The sequence below is a fragment of the Jaculus jaculus genome, chromosome 1 (genome assembly GCF_020740685.1).
Source record: "Jaculus jaculus isolate mJacJac1 chromosome 1, mJacJac1.mat.Y.cur, whole genome shotgun sequence".
NCBI lineage: Eukaryota > Metazoa > Chordata > Mammalia > Rodentia > Dipodidae > Jaculus > Jaculus jaculus.
Window position 1 is genome coordinate 155,668,059 of NC_059102.1, and position 15,432 is coordinate 155,683,490.

The 15,432-nt window shown below is 45.6% G+C and overlaps 1 protein-coding gene across 1 annotated transcript in view; it reads right to left on the bottom strand.

Annotated features, from left to right (window-relative positions):
* Positions 1 to 15,432, bottom strand: part of Trpm5 (transient receptor potential cation channel subfamily M member 5) — a 42,354-nt gene that overhangs the window by 21,099 nt on the left and 5,823 nt on the right. The window lies entirely within an intron of this gene.

The following is a 15,432-nucleotide window of genomic DNA, read 5'->3' on the forward strand; positions in this document are numbered from 1 at the left end:
CACCCTAGACAGTGGCCCCATGACAGACCTGTGGACCACCTGCACACAAAGGGGACTGGTGGAGGGGACGGGGGGGGGGTATGGCGTGGTACAACCTTGGACCCTGCTTCTTAGGGTTGGCTAGGGTCATCTCCACATGTCTCCAGAGCCAGAATGGTTGCTGTGTTTCCCCCAAATAACATTTTCCCCAAAGATACATTTGAGCTCTACACCCTGGTATGGTGCTGGTGAGCTTTTTTTTTTTTTTTGAAATGGAGGTCTCTGCAGTTATGAACTGAAGTTCTCTGCGGGGTGTGGGGGGGACCACACTGCAAACAAACTCCAGACATGTGTGCCACCTTGTGCGTCTGGCTTACGTGGGTCCTGGAGAATCGAACCTGGGTCCTTTGGCTTTATAGGCAGGCACCTTAACTGCTAAGCCACCTCTCCAGCCAAGAATAAGCTATCTCCTATTTGCTTTGGAGGGAGAACTGTTTGGGGTCAACAAAGACATAATAAAGATAGTGAAGATGGTGCATGGAGTGGGGGGCCCTTTGCCTCTGAGCTGATGTGACAGAGAGGGGGAGTTGGAAGAACAGCATCACCCAGGGCATGGGGTGGGGGGATGTAGCCAGCCAGTAACGGGGCACAGCCAAGGGTCATGGAAGACCCAGAGGTGAAAGAGGCGGAAGGAGCCTACCTACTGTCTGTAGGGAAACTGTGGCATTCTGGCACCAGGACTTCCCCTTGAGCCCCTAGGCTGAGCTCCCGGCGTGTCCCCTTGCGATAAGTCATCTATGTATGGGTTGCCACATGGTCCCTGGCTCAGAGGAACAACACAGCCTATGCTTGGCTATATGGCCACAAACAGGACCCCTCTCCCATGCCGGGCTTCTCCCAAGACCAGGCCCAGCTCCCTGGAACACCGGGGGCTCTGAAGCCTACCCCACCCTGGTGTGGGGGATGAGATGCAAATCCTTCTCACTCCCACTCAGGGACCACAGAGCACAGGATTTGAATACAGCCCTCCAGCCACACGGAAATAAACTGTCTCATGGTTTTCCTCTGCGAAGCTGGCTGGGATCACACACTGGAAAGCCTCACTCAGCAGCGATGGAGACCCTTGGTATCAGGGACAGAAATCTCAACTCCAGGAGGGTCGGAGATGGTCCTCTGGACCTGTGGACATTCCTTGGTTTAGGGTCCATGACCCCAGCCCCTTCCTTGTGATCACACGACTGTCCCTGTGCATGTCCATAGGCCTGCATCCTGTCTTTTCCCCACCACCGAGACATGAACACCCCCCCACACCCTGATCACATCTACAAAGACCCTTCCCCCACCCAGAAAGGCTGTGGACCATTCTTAGTGTCCCCACTACTGGGGACAGTTACCCTGGTCGCACTGGGATATTTTCTCTGCAGTACAAGGGGTGTGAGCAGGATGCGTGCGTCAACCCAGGGTGTGGGGCAGCCTCACCTTGGCCTGGCGACAGTTCCGCTGGGCTCTTCAGGTCCCTGGAAACCTTCTTCCCCCGAGGCCTGGTCCTAGGGAGTGCTTTCCAGCTGGGGGCCTGGCTGTGCTCTCACCACTGCCTCTCTTGGGTGGCAAGGATGAGCCCGAAGCAGCCCAGAACACCTTCCCTTGCTACAGGATGGGCGGGGTAGCCTGGCATCACCTTCCCCACCTGGCTGGGCCCCCGATGACATTGGGTACATGCCAAGTGCCACGCAAATGCAGCCACCACGAGCAAGGGCATGCAAACAGGCTAAGATTTGCATGAGCAGGTGTCTGCTGCTTTAACACGCCCCTCGGTGCGTGTTCCCGGGGGTGGGGTGGGGGATCCTCTGTGTCCCTGGCCATTGTCCTATTCTAGAACTCCCGAGGCAAAACCAAGATAGACAAGGTCTCGAGTGGTAAGGATGCCAGCTAAAGGTGGCCACAGAAACCGTCAGAGCCAAATGCAACACGGGACGGGTCCAGGGTGGGGCAGAACCTCATAGCTGGGCCCTAAGATCTCATCTGGCTGTTTGTGCCCTGATCCCTGGGCCAGCTCACAGTGAGATGTGGGAAGACGGACACTAACAAGAAGGGGTGGAAAGGCCCCCGCATGCAGCAGGCAGGAAGCAAGGACACTTAGCATCCCTGAGAGGGTGTGCATGTGAGCACAGCTATGACGGTCAGGCCCCAGCCTCTTCCTGCTGCCCTCTTGCCCAGCTTTTGAACCCCACTGCCTTGCCAGGCTCCCCACTGAGGACACTATCTCTGAGTCAGAAGCTCACAGCTTGAGTTACTCCCCACCCAGACCCTTCCAAACACTGGATGGCCTTTCCTCTCGCCTATGGTGGACCTGTCCCCTTGCAACCCCGGGGAAGGAAGGGCTGGAGAGATGGCTTAGCGGTTTTATCACTTGCCTGTGAAGCCTAAGGACCCCAGTTCAAGGCTCGATTCCCCAGGACCCACGTTAGCCAGATGCATAAGGGGGCGCCCGCATCTGGAATTCGTTTTCAGTGGCTGGAGGCCCTGGTGTGCCCATTCTCTCTCTCAATATCTACCTCTTTCTCTCTCTCTCTGTCACTCTCAAATAAATAAATAAAAGTAAAAAAAAAAAAAAAAGAAAAAGAAAAAGAAAACCGAGGCATGAGGCATGGGTGTGGCTAGAGACATAGAGTCCTGGGCCTAGATCCTGCTTGCTGGTCCCACACACTCCATGGAGGAGGTGGGTGCTTCCTGGATCCTGCTCCTCCACTGGGGGACCCACCTGACTGATTCTCCTGGGACCCTGGCAGTGAGGCCACTGAGCACGGAGAAGTGGAGTCACCTGCTCACTGCAGACTCTGCCCTCCTCAAACCACCCCTCTGCACCGCTCCTGGCATCCAGGCGGCCAACACCGCCCCAGGAAGCTGGGCGTGAGTGAGTAAAAGGCGCCACCTGGCCACTGGGAGTCAGTTTGGCCCTGTGGTCAGAGGACACACCTGGATGGCCAGGGGCATATGTGCGCTGCTAAGAGGGAATGCTAAGTGGACAGCTATCCTTCCTGTGTGCTCGGCGTGGGGTGAAGGGCGGAGCTGGGCAGTAGCACCCTAATGGGAGGTTAGATAGGGCTCAGCTTCAGTTTCCACCAAGCCTTGGTTTCCCCTGCAAGTGGGACTGCCCAAAGACTATGTGACCCATGTTGGGGTGTCCAGCCAGCTGTCCCAAGGAGGTCAGGCAGACTGAGGGAGGTGGTGACCCTGCTGCAGGTCACCCTGTGAGGGAGCCCAGTGTGACATTCACTCACAGGCCAGGCGGTCGGCACCGCGGGGGGCTGTGCAGTGACGGTCCCTGAATCAGGGCACAAGACAGGTATCCCTGGGGTAAACCGCACCTTCTGCAGCCAGAAACCCTGGGTTCCTCAAGACGGTCCCTCAAGTTCTTTCACCACTCTGGGCCTCAGTTTCTCTGTCTGTAGAAGGAGGTCCTCAAAGTCTGGATTCTAGAAGGTTGTGGGTAATGGGGAGAGACACTTGGCAGTACTTCTGTGTGCCCCCCACCCCTCCCACTCCCACCGCCACCAATGCCCAGAGACACCAAGAACTCTGGCCCTTCTATTTCTTGAGCTCTGGGATGGCCCAGCAGACAATACCCCCCACTTGCCACCAGAGGGCGCCAGAACCACAGGCAGAAGCAGGATTAGCTGGTGGTGGCTGGGCAAGAGGGCCATGGTCACTCCCGTAGGAGCCACGTTGTGTCTGGGATAGCCTGCCCCCTCCCCCAGCATAGCTGCGCCATTTCTTTAACAAGAGACAAGCCCGTCTGAGGTCCGTGCAAAACTAAAGCATGGGCTGGGGTCAGAGGGTCTAAAACTAACTCCAAACATACGGGGTCCAGGGCAGGAACCACAACGCCTCCTAGCCAGAGACCCAGAGGGTCCAGTTCTGAAGAGGAGTCCCATGTTGAAGGCCTGGACAAGGCTAGGGAGCCCTGGGCCCTGGATGCCCAGCCTGAGAGCAGGCCTACCAATCAGCCCAGGGCCTGCCCTTCCTGTGGCTTCTTGCCATGCGGGGCAGACAGAGAGCGAGGAGGCCCTTCCCTAGTCCTTCCTGTGTGCTGGAGCTGCTCCTCGACCTCTGAAAATTTACCTCTGTCTTCACGGATGGCAGCAGACACTCCCAGTGCAGTTTCCCCTCCCTTCTTCCAGGCCTCCATGGCTCCCTCTTATCCCAACACCAAAAGAAGCTTTCACATCTTTGCTTCGACTGCCCCTTCCATGGGGTACATCTCCCCCAGGCTCCTTACCACCGTGGCCTCAGCTCTCATGTCCTTCAGAGACCACCCCACCCCTCCCAAGGCGCCTTGATGGCATTGTTCATTGTTGTCATCTGACATGACCTTTCATTTCCTCTTTTTTCTCGTCTGCAGCTGCCTCCTCCTCAGCAGGCCGGCCAGACACTGGGCAGTCACTGCCGACCCCAGGCCCACAGTGCGCCGGCCCAAAGCCCATGCTCAGAAGTGTCTGGGCCCTCGTCCATGTGTGTGCCACATGGGGGAACCAGGTGGGATCTTAGGAGGTGGTGGTGCGGAGGGAAGCAGCTTCCTAGCCAGCTCAGCATCAGCACTCTGGGTGGACAGGGTGGACAGTGGGCAGGAACCAGCTTCCTGCGTGTCCTCTGACTGGGGGCCCTGCCACAAGGGCATGATGGTGTCAAGGTGTCACGGAGAAGAGGTCTAAGCTGGACTCCACAGCCACTGCTCCTGCTGCTTGCTGTAGCCAGGCTTGTAATTGGCTCAAGATCTTTTGCCCTAGCTGGTGCCATGGGCAGTTTCTTCAGGAGAGGCTGTGCCCCACAAGGCAAGGGTGCTAGCCTCTGGCCTGTAGCTTCCCTTTCAGACTAACTATAACACAACACTGACTTCACAGCCCCTCATGCCACGAGCCATCTCTGATGGGGACCCTTAGGCCAGGGATGAGTGGAAGGGTCTGAGGGCTGGCTGCCAGCCTCCCTCCCCAATCTGCAGGACATCCCCTCATCTATCTACCCATTACCATTCTGACAGTTCTTTGGATCCATCAGGGTTCTCTGGAGAAATGGGATGGCATCTCCTTATTCCCTCTTTGGTCTTCTGTCATTGCATAAGTGACATAGCGATTTTATCTCCTGTAAGTTAATGTTGTATATTCTGACATATTTTATTGTTCATTTAGAAGGTTTGTTTGGGGCTGGAGAGCTGGCTCAGCCCTTAAGAAACTTGCCTGAAAAGCCTAATGCTTGGGTTGGTCATTTGCAGTGGCTGGAGGTCCTGAAATGCCCATTCTGTCTCTCTTCTATTACTGTCTGCTGGCAAATAAAATAATTTATTTTTTATTTATTTATTTTTTTATTTATTTGAGAGCGACAGACACAGAGAGAAAGACAGATAGAGGGAGAGAGAGAGAATGGGCACGCCAGGGCTTCCAGCCTCTGCAAATGAACTCCAGACGCGTGCGCCCCCTTGTGCATCTGGCTAACATGGGACCTGGGGAACCGAGCCTCGAACCGGGGTCCTTAGGCTTCACAGGCAAGCGCTTAACCACTAAGCCATCTCTCCAGCCCAATAATTTATTTTTTAAGTGGGTATTGTAATCAGCTTTTGGTTGCTAGGATGAACTTCCAAACCAGACACAGTTATGGGAGGAATAGGATTTATTTATTTATTTATATTTTTAAAATTAACAACTTCTATACTTACAGACAATAAACCATGATAATTCCCTTCCATACCCCACTTTCCCCTTCACAACTCTGATGTCCATCATATCCCCTCCCTCTCCATTGATCTCTCTTTTATTTTGATGTCATCATCTTTTTCTCCTATTATGAGGGTCTTATGTAGGTGTTGCTAGGCACTGTGAGGTCATGGGTATTGAGGCCAATTTCTGGCTGGACAGTGGCATTGTAAGGAGTCCTGACCTTCCTTTGGCTCTTATATTCTTTCTGCCACCTCTTCTGCAATGGACCCTGAGCCTTGGAGGGTGTGAGATGTTTCAATGCTGGACACTCCTCTGTCCCTTCTTCTCAGCACTATGTTGCCTTTTGGGTCATCCCAGTGGTCATCGCCATCTGAAAAGAGAAGCTTCTTCATCCAAAAGTGAGAGTAGCATTGATATATGAATATGAATATGAACATTAAGTAAGTGTAGTGCTTTTAGGATAGTTTGGCAAGAATAATATATGTATTTAGCCAGACAAGAGCAGGCTTTATATGCCTAAGGCTCATGACCTCCCCTGCAATAGGCTTTTGATTAGGTTTTCAGTGCCAGGTATGTATTTCCTCCCATAGAGCAGGCCTCCAGTCCAATTAGAGTTGTTGGTTTCCCCCAGAGCAGACATACCACTATTACACTTGTTCTGTCATTTGACCTGTCTGGCCAAACTTGAGGCTTCCAGTGTCCACTGTTTTTACCGCTGATGACTTCTGTCTCCCATAGGGCTGCATGCAGTGCAGCTTTTTCCAGCTTTCAGTTGGCTGGTCTACAGGGAGAAGGTTTTCAACTCAGCAGCAGCTTGATTTCTCAGTGACCTTGCCCCCCAGGCATGTGAAGTCTTGAGCAATAGGGTCTTACCATCTGTTACTCGTGGGAAACCAAGGACCTTGGAAATAGCCTGTAATGTTTTGGAGGCAACACAGACCTCTCTGGCCAACTCACTGAAAGGTATCCCATCCCTGGCAATGAAAATTTTCTAGTACCAATCTATGGCTTCTGGATGTGCCATTATCCAAAAAGTAGGCTTTCATATGCCTTATTCAGAATACCTTCAATTTTGATTGGCCCTTCCCCACCCTTCTCTTATTCAATCTCTTCCCCTGGCCTCACTTAGGCCATTCCACTCCCTGTAATCTGTTCTTCTACTTACATATATACAATACCATCCCCTACAGTCCTTCCCTCTCTTCCCTCCCTTATAGCCGATTTTTAGCTTACTGGCCTCTGCTACCAATTTTTGGTTCCAACTCATATTCAAGTATAAACATTTGTAGCTAGGATCCATGTACAAGAGAAAACATGTGACATTTGGCTTTCTGGGCCTGGGTTACCTCACTTACTATAATCCTTTCCAGATCCATCCATTTCCTTGCAAATTTCATAATTTTGTTTTTCTTTACTGCTGAATAGAACTCCATTGTGTAAATGTACCACATCTTTATTATCTGTTCATCTATTGAGGGACACTAGGCTGGTTCCATTTTCTAGCTATTGTGAATAGAGCAGCAATAAACATGGTTGTGCAAGTATCTCTAAGGGAGTGAGATGAGTCATTAGGATATATCCCTAGGAGTGCTATAGCTGGTTCATATGGTGGATCTTTTTTTTTAGTTGTCTCAGGAACCTCCACACTGATTTCCACAATGGCTATACCAGACTACATTCCAATCAACAGTGCAGAAGGGATCCTCTTTTTCTTCATCCTTGCCAACATTTATTGTCATTTGTTTCCTTGATGATAGCCATTCTGACAGGAGTGAGATGGAATCTCGAAGTAGTTTTAATTTGCATTTCCCTGATGGCTAAGGATGTAGAAAACATTTTTAGATGTTTATATGCCATCTGTATTTCTTCCAGTGAGAACTCTATTTAGTTCCATAGCTCATTTTTAATTGGGTTGTTTGATTTCTTATTGTTCTGTTTTTTTTTTTTTTGAGTTATTTGTATATTCTGGATATTAATCCTCTGTGTAGATGTGTAGCTGGCAGATATTTTCTCCCATTCCTTAGGTTGTCTCTTTGCTCTATTCACAGTGTCCTTTGCTGTACAAAGGCTTTGCAATTTCATGAGATCCCAGTGGTTGATCTGTGGTTTTATTTCCTGAGCAACTGGGGTTGTGTTCAGAAAGTCATTGCTTATGTCAATATGTTTAAGGGTTTCCCCTACCTTTTCCTCTAGCAGTTTCAGAGTTTCAGGTCTGATATTAAGGTCCCTGATCCATCTGGACTTGATTCTTGTGCATGAAAAAAGACAAGGATCTATTTTCATCCATCTACATATACATATCCAGTTTTCCCAGCACCACTTGCTGAAGAGGATGTCTTTTCTCCAATGAATATTTTTGTCAAAAATCAAATGGCTATAGCTGCCTGCATTAACATCTGAGTCCTCTATTCTGTTCCATTGATCTATGTGTCTGTCTTTGTTCCAGTACCATGCTGTTTTTGTTATGATGGCTTTGTACTATAGCTTAAAATTGGGTATGGTGATACTACCAGCCTTATTTTTGTTGCTCAAAATTGTTTTGGCTATTTGAAGTACTTTGTGCTTCCAAATGAATTTTGGAATTGTTTTTTTTTTTCTATTTCTGTGAAGAATTCCATTGGAATTTTAATAGGAATTGCATTAAATGTGTAGACTGCTTTTGGTAAGATTGACATTTTCACAATATTGATTCTTCCAATCCAAAAACATGGGATGCCTTTCCATTTCCTAGTGTCTTCTGCAATTTCTCACTTAAGTGTTTTAAAGTTCTCATTGTACAGATCCTTCACTTCCTTGGTTAGGTTTATTTCAAGGTACTTTATTTTATTTTATTTTATTTTATTTTATTTTATTTTATTTTATTTTATTTTATTTTATTTTATTTTTGAGGCAATTGTGAATGGGAGAGATTCCCTGATTTCATTCTCTGCATTTTTGTTGTTAGTATATAGGAAAGCTACTGATTTCTGTGATTATTGTTATTATTATTTTGATTTTTCAAGGTAGGGTCTCACTCTAGCCCAGGCTGACCTAGAATTCACTCTGTATTCTCAGGGTGGCCTTGAACTCACGACAATCCTCCTACCTCTGCCTCCCGAGTGCTGGGATTAAAGGCGTGTGCCACCATGCCCGGCTCTATGTGTTTTATTTTATATCCTGCTATGTTGTTAAAAGTGTTTATCAGCTCTAACAGCTTGCTGGTAGAGTCTTTAGGGTCCTTTATGTATAGAATCATATCATCTGCAAATAATGAAAATTTGATCTTTTCCTTTCCAAATTGTATCCCTTTTATGAGTGTCTCTTGCCGTATTGCTATAGCTAAGACTTCCAGTACTATATTAAATAAAAGTGGGGACAGTGGACACCTTTGTCTTGTTCCCAAATTTAGTAGAAAAGCTTCAAGTTTTTCCACATTTATATTATGTTGGCTGTAGGTTTGTCATAAATAGCTTTTATTATGTTGAGATATGTTCCTTCTATTCCCAATTTATGTGGGACTTTTACTATGAAGGAATGTTGGATTTTGTTGAATGCCTTTTCTGCATCTATTCAGATTATCGTGTGATTTTTGTCCTTCAGTCCATTTCTATAGTGTATTACATTTATTGATTTGTGTATGTTGAACCTTCCCTGGGATAAAGCCTACTTGGTCATGGTGAATAATCTTTCTGATATATTCTTGAATTATTTTTCCCAATATTCTGTTGAGAATTTTTGCATCTATGTTCATGAGGGAGATTTGTCTGTAGTTTTCTTTTTTGTTGTTGTTGTTGTTCTGTATTTGTCTGGTTTTTGTATCAGGTTGATGCTGCCTTCATAGAATGAATTTGGTAGAATTCCTTCCTTTTCTATTTTATGCAAAAGTTTGAGAAGCAGTGGTCTTAGTTCTTCCATGAAGGTCTGGTAAAATTCACCTGTGAGTCCATCTGGGCCTGAACTTTTTCTTTTTTTTAGTTGGGAGACTGTTTGTTTGTTTGTTTGTTTGTTTTTGAAATAGGGTCTCACTCTAGCTCAGGCTGATGTGGAATTCACTATGTAGTCTTAGGGTGGACTTGAACTCACAGAGATCCTCTTACGTCTGCCTCCCAAGTACTGGGATTAAAGGTGTGCACCACTATGCCTGGCTAGTTTGGAGAATATTAATAACTTCTTGGATCTCTGTGCTTGTTATAGGTTTATTTAAATGGTTTGTCTTGATTTGATTTTGGTAGGTTATATGAATCAAGGAAATTATCCATTTCTTTCAGATTTTCAAGCTTAAAGGTATATATATTCTTAAGTATGTCCTTAAGCTTTTCTGAATTTCTTTGGTATCTGTTGTAATGGTGACTTTTTCATCTCTAATTTTATTAATTTTTGTCTCTTCTCTCTTTCTTCTGGTCAGATTTGCTAAGGGTTTATCAATCTTGTTTATCATTTCAAAGAAGCAACTCTTTGTTTCATTGATTCTTTGGATTGGTTTATTTTTTGTTGTTGTTTCTAATTCATTAATTTCTGCATTAATCTTTTTTTTAAAATTTTTTATTTATTTATTTGAGAGGGACAGACACAGAGAGAAAGACAGATAGAGGCAGAGAGAGAGAATGGGCACGCCAAGGCTTCCAGCCACTGCAAACAAACTCCAGATGCGTGCGCCCCCTTGTGCATCTGGCTAACGTGGGACCTGGGGAACTGAGCCTCGAACCAGGGTTCTTAGGCTTCACAGGCAAGCGCTTAACCGCTAAGCCATCTCTCCAGCTCTGCCTTAATCTTTATTATTTCTTCCCATATACTGATTTTTGGTTTGCCTTGTTCTTCTTTTTCCAAGGCCTTAAAGTAAAGAATTAAATTATTTACTTGTGAGCTATCTAATTTCTTAATATGGGCACTTAGAGGTATAAATTTCCCTCTTAGGACTGCCTTCATTGTGTCCCAAAGGTTTTGGTATGTTGTGTTCTCACTATCATTTGATTCTATAAATTTGTTGTTCCCTTTTGATTTCTTCAAAGACCCATTCATCACTCAATACTGTACTCTTTAGTCTCCGTGAATTTCTGTATGCTTTGTAGTTTTTCTTGTTGCTGATTTGTAGTTCGATCACATTGTGGTCAGATAAAGTACAAGAGATTATTTCAATTTTCCTAGATTTATTAAGATTTGCATTGTGTCCTAATATATGGTCTATTTTGGAGAATGTTCTGTGTGCTGCTGAGAAAAATGTATATTCTGCAGTGTTTGGATAGAATTCTCTGTAGATATGTTAGGTCCATTTGTTCCATGACATCATTTAATCCATATGTCTCTCTTTATTTATTTATTTTATTTATTTTTTTAGCTTCAATTATTTTATTTTATTTTAAATTTTTATTAGCATTTTCCATGATTATAAAAAAAAATCCCATGGTAATTCCCTCCGCCCCCCCCACTTTCCCCTTTGAAATTTCATTCTCCATCATATTCTCTTTATTTATTTATTTATTTACTTACTTATTTATTTGCCAGAATGACCTGTCCATTGATGAGAGTGGAATATTGAAGTCTCCCACTACAATTGTGTTTGGGGTTATATGTGACCTTAAGTCTAACAGTGTTTGTTTGATGGAATTGGGAGCCCCCATGTTAGGTGCATATATGTTCAGGATTGTAATGTCCTCCTGTTGGAGTGTTCCTTTAATCAGTATAAAGTGACCTTCTTTATATTTCCGCACTAATGTTGGTTTGAAATCATTCCTGTCAGATATTAAGATAGCAACCTCTGCTTGTTCCCTAGGCCCATTTGCTTGAATAACATTTTCCATCCTTTTACCCTAAGATAGCATCTATCTTTTAAGAGATGAGTTTCCTGGAGGCAATAAACAGTATGATCTTGCCTTTTAATGTAGTCTGCAAGCCTGTGTCTTTTGGTTGGGGCATTGAGGCCATTGATACTAAGAGTTATTATTGAAAGGTATGTATATATTCTCACCATTCTTGTTTTGTAGAGCTTCCTGTTTCCCTTTACTCTCTTGTTTTAATTATTATTTGAGTGTGGTTTATTTTTCCTGTTTCCTCATGTGTATGCTTTGCTTTCTCTTCAACATGAAGGATTCCTTCAAGTATTTTCTGTAGAGCTAGCCTAATTGTCATAAATTCCTTTAGACTATTTTTCTCCTTCAATTTAGATAGATAGCTTTGCAGGATAAAGTATTCTTGTTTAACAGTTGTTATCTTTCAGAACTTGGAATATATCATGCCAAGCTCTGCTGGCTTTTAAAGTTTGTGCTGAGTAATCTGCTGTTATTCTGATGAGCTTGCCTTTATAGGTGATATGTTTTTTCCCTCTAACTGTTTTCAACATATTTTCTTTGGTTTGCATGCTTAGTAGTTTAATTTTAATATGGCAAGGAGAGGTTCTTTCCAGATGTTGTCTGCTTAATATTCTAAAAGCTTCTGTATCTGCATTGGCATTTTTTTCCCAATTTGGGGACATTTTTCTTCTATAAGTTGGTTGAAAACACCCACTAAGCTTCTGGATTGAAATCCTCCTTCTGCCATACTTTGAATTCTTATGTTTGATCTTTTCATAGTGTCTTGGATGTATTGAAATTCCCATTCATACCTTCCTATTAGCTTGTTTTTCTCTTTGCTGGACTGTATTAGATATGCCACTTGGTCTTCTAGTTTAGATATTCTGTTCTCTCCTTCATCCATTCTACTGGTGAGACTTTACACGAGTTTTTTGTTTGACTGATTTGGTTTTTCAGTGCTAGAATTTCTACATGATTTTGCTTCAGTATTTGCATTTCCTTACTCATCTCTTGTAATGACCTTCTTATTTCATTAAGCTGATTTCCTGTGTTCTCTTGAAATTCCCTCAGGAATTTGTTTTCTTCTTTAATTCCTTTGATTCCTTTAATTCCTTTGATTCTTCTTTGATTTCTCTGAGTATAGATAAAATCATTTAAAAAAAATCTTTGTCAGGCATTTCATATAAAACAGTCTCATTGGGGGCCATTCCTGATGAATTCGTAATTTTTGTTTTGTTTTGTTTTTCGAGATAGGGTCTCACTCTAGCCCAGGCTGTCCTGGAATTCACTGTGTAGTCTCAGGGTGGCCTCAAACTCACAGTGATCCTCCTACCTCTCTGCCTCCCGAGTGCTGGAATTAAAGGTGTGGGCCACCACTTGCCCGGCTTGAATTTGTAATTTTTGGTGGGACTGTATTGTCTTGATTTACTGTGTTTCTTGCATTATAATGTAGTGAAATTTGCACACTTGTCACTTTGATGCTTGGGTTTTCTAATTTTCTACAGTGCTTTTAGTTTTGGAAATTCAACTTTATGTACCTTCAGAGTAGGAGTTTAAGGTGCTAAGTGTAGCTCTGGTACTCCAATCCAAGCGCATATGTAATCCTAGGTGTTGAGCTTATCTGCTGTTCAAGTATTCTAGTGGTCTGGGTTGAGCAATCTACTGGCAAATTCTAAAATTCAACTGAGCAATGTACACATTGAAAATACCCAGCCCAGAGTATGCAAGTGTGGGGATTGAAACAAAGAGATAACCTTATAAAGCCCAAATCCCTAAATGTGTGTGTTACTCTACACCCTTAATCCTGTCAGCTGGGAGGTTGAGATTTCTGCTCTGAAATGGGTTCCAGGTCAGCCTGGGTCTAAATCAGACCCTGCCCCCAATAATGACAAAAGAAAAAGACAAAGGCCCTATGAATCTGAAGGCTTCAAAGGCAACAATAGTCAACCCCCAAGTACAGCTTACTTGACGATGGTAAAGCCAACTAAGAATATGTAACCCATAACCTGCCCTGACATGGAAGGAGAGATTAGCACTTCCAGTGCAGGCCTATGTACCTGCTTTTTTGTCAGTCGGCCTTGGTAGCTTTTGGGGTGGCTTCCAGTCTCACCAATGCTGAGTGCCCACCTTGATCCCTCCGTATTGCGCTGTGGACCTGGGGTTCTGATCAGCGGTATGGAATGCACTGCTGATGGGAACTGAATGTGTTCTCCAGAGGGTCTTGGTGCTGTCAGTTGGGGGATGGGAGAGTGCAGGAAGCCTGGAGTTGTACTGGAATTGCTCAGCTATTCCCGCCTGTGTCCCATTCAGCAACTCCTCAGCTAATCTCTGCTGCCTCCCCTTCAGGTTTCTGTTCTTTATAAAGAGGCTAACAAGATTGGAAAATCCCTTTATTTGATCTCTGCTTCTGCAGCTGGGCGCTGGTTCTGGGTCCATAAGTACCTTGGTGGGATTCTGGCCAGTTTCTCCCTTTCTGATAGATCTTAATCTCTCCTGCTCCTCTGCTGTGACCGATAAAAACCTATACATCTTCCCTTTTCAGACCAAGAGTGTATTTTGCTGTGGTTTTGCTTAATCCCTCCATAGGCTGGATTGGTGTGACTCCTATGCAGTCATCTTACCTGCAGGTCCCCTGGGATTTAATTGAAACTTACAGATCTAGAAGTTCCATAATGGCAGAAGAACCTGGCCCCCTTTCACAGGTCTATGCAGAGAGATACCACCACCACACCATAAGGAAGCACAGTTCAGGAACTCCAGGCAGAACTCAGGCATTTTAATATACATTTAGACTGGCTCTCCAGGTGTGCCCCCACACCTTCAGGGGTGGACCCTAGGATCCACCCACAGTGACACTAACTTATAAGCTTTAATAAAGCTTCTGAATTTATTTGGGGGACATCCATTCAAATTACTGCAGAGGGGTTATTAGATTGGCTTCTTTAATGGGGCTGAGCCATCCAACAATGGCTGTCTGCACACTGGAGAGTCTGAGAAGCCAGTAGCTGCTCAGTCCACAAGGCTGGATACCTCAGCAGTCCCAATAATGGATGGTCTGCTGGAGAACAGCTAGTCTTCAGTCCACATCCTGGAAGGCCACAGAAGCCAGAGTCTGATGTCAGTGGAGGATGGTCCCAGCAGCAGTGATAACTGCCTCTCTCAGGCAGGAAGAAGGGAAGGCAGGAGGTGACGCTGTCTTGTATCTGGGCCTCCAGTTGAAAAGGGTCACCCACTTTGAGAGTGGGTTTTCCCTCCCCTGTTAATCCTCTCTGGAAACACCTTATAGACATGCTTAGTGACATGTCTTCTAGGTGATTCTAAGTCCAGTTAAGTTCATAATCTAGACCAACCATCATACCATCCATGCATTGATACACGATGGCTTCTGCCATATCTTGGGTAGACGGAGAGTGAGGGGTGCTTCCCTAGTCCTTCCTGTGTCTTGGTGCTGCCCCTCCACCCACCCATTCACCTATTCTCCATCACTCCAACCTCCCATACACCCATCAACTTGTCCATTCATTAACCATCCGTCCGTACATCTACCCACCCATGCCTCTATCCAGGTACCATCACTCATCCATCCAGCTATCCACCTACCCACTCTTTGACCTATATGAATTCCATATACTATCTTCCTCCCCATCACCACACAGCCATCTATTTAGCTATCCACTCATTTCTCTCCAGTCAGTCACCCGCTCATCTTTAGCAGGTTCTCCTCTCTGCCCCGACTCACTGGGGTGAGTCAGCTCCTGGTCTCATGATGCCCACACATGGAAGAGGAAGCGGTTGGTTCACAGGCTCTGGGTAGAATAGGGGTCAGGCGAGTCAGGACATTCATGTGGCACATGAGGTCCCCATGTGCTTTCTCCCTGTGTCCTGTGCCTCCTGGGACCAGGGCCTTGCCATTTTGCTGCTCTGGCCTGCCCCACACTAGAACCAGGTCTGGCTATTGAATACCTATTCAATAGGCA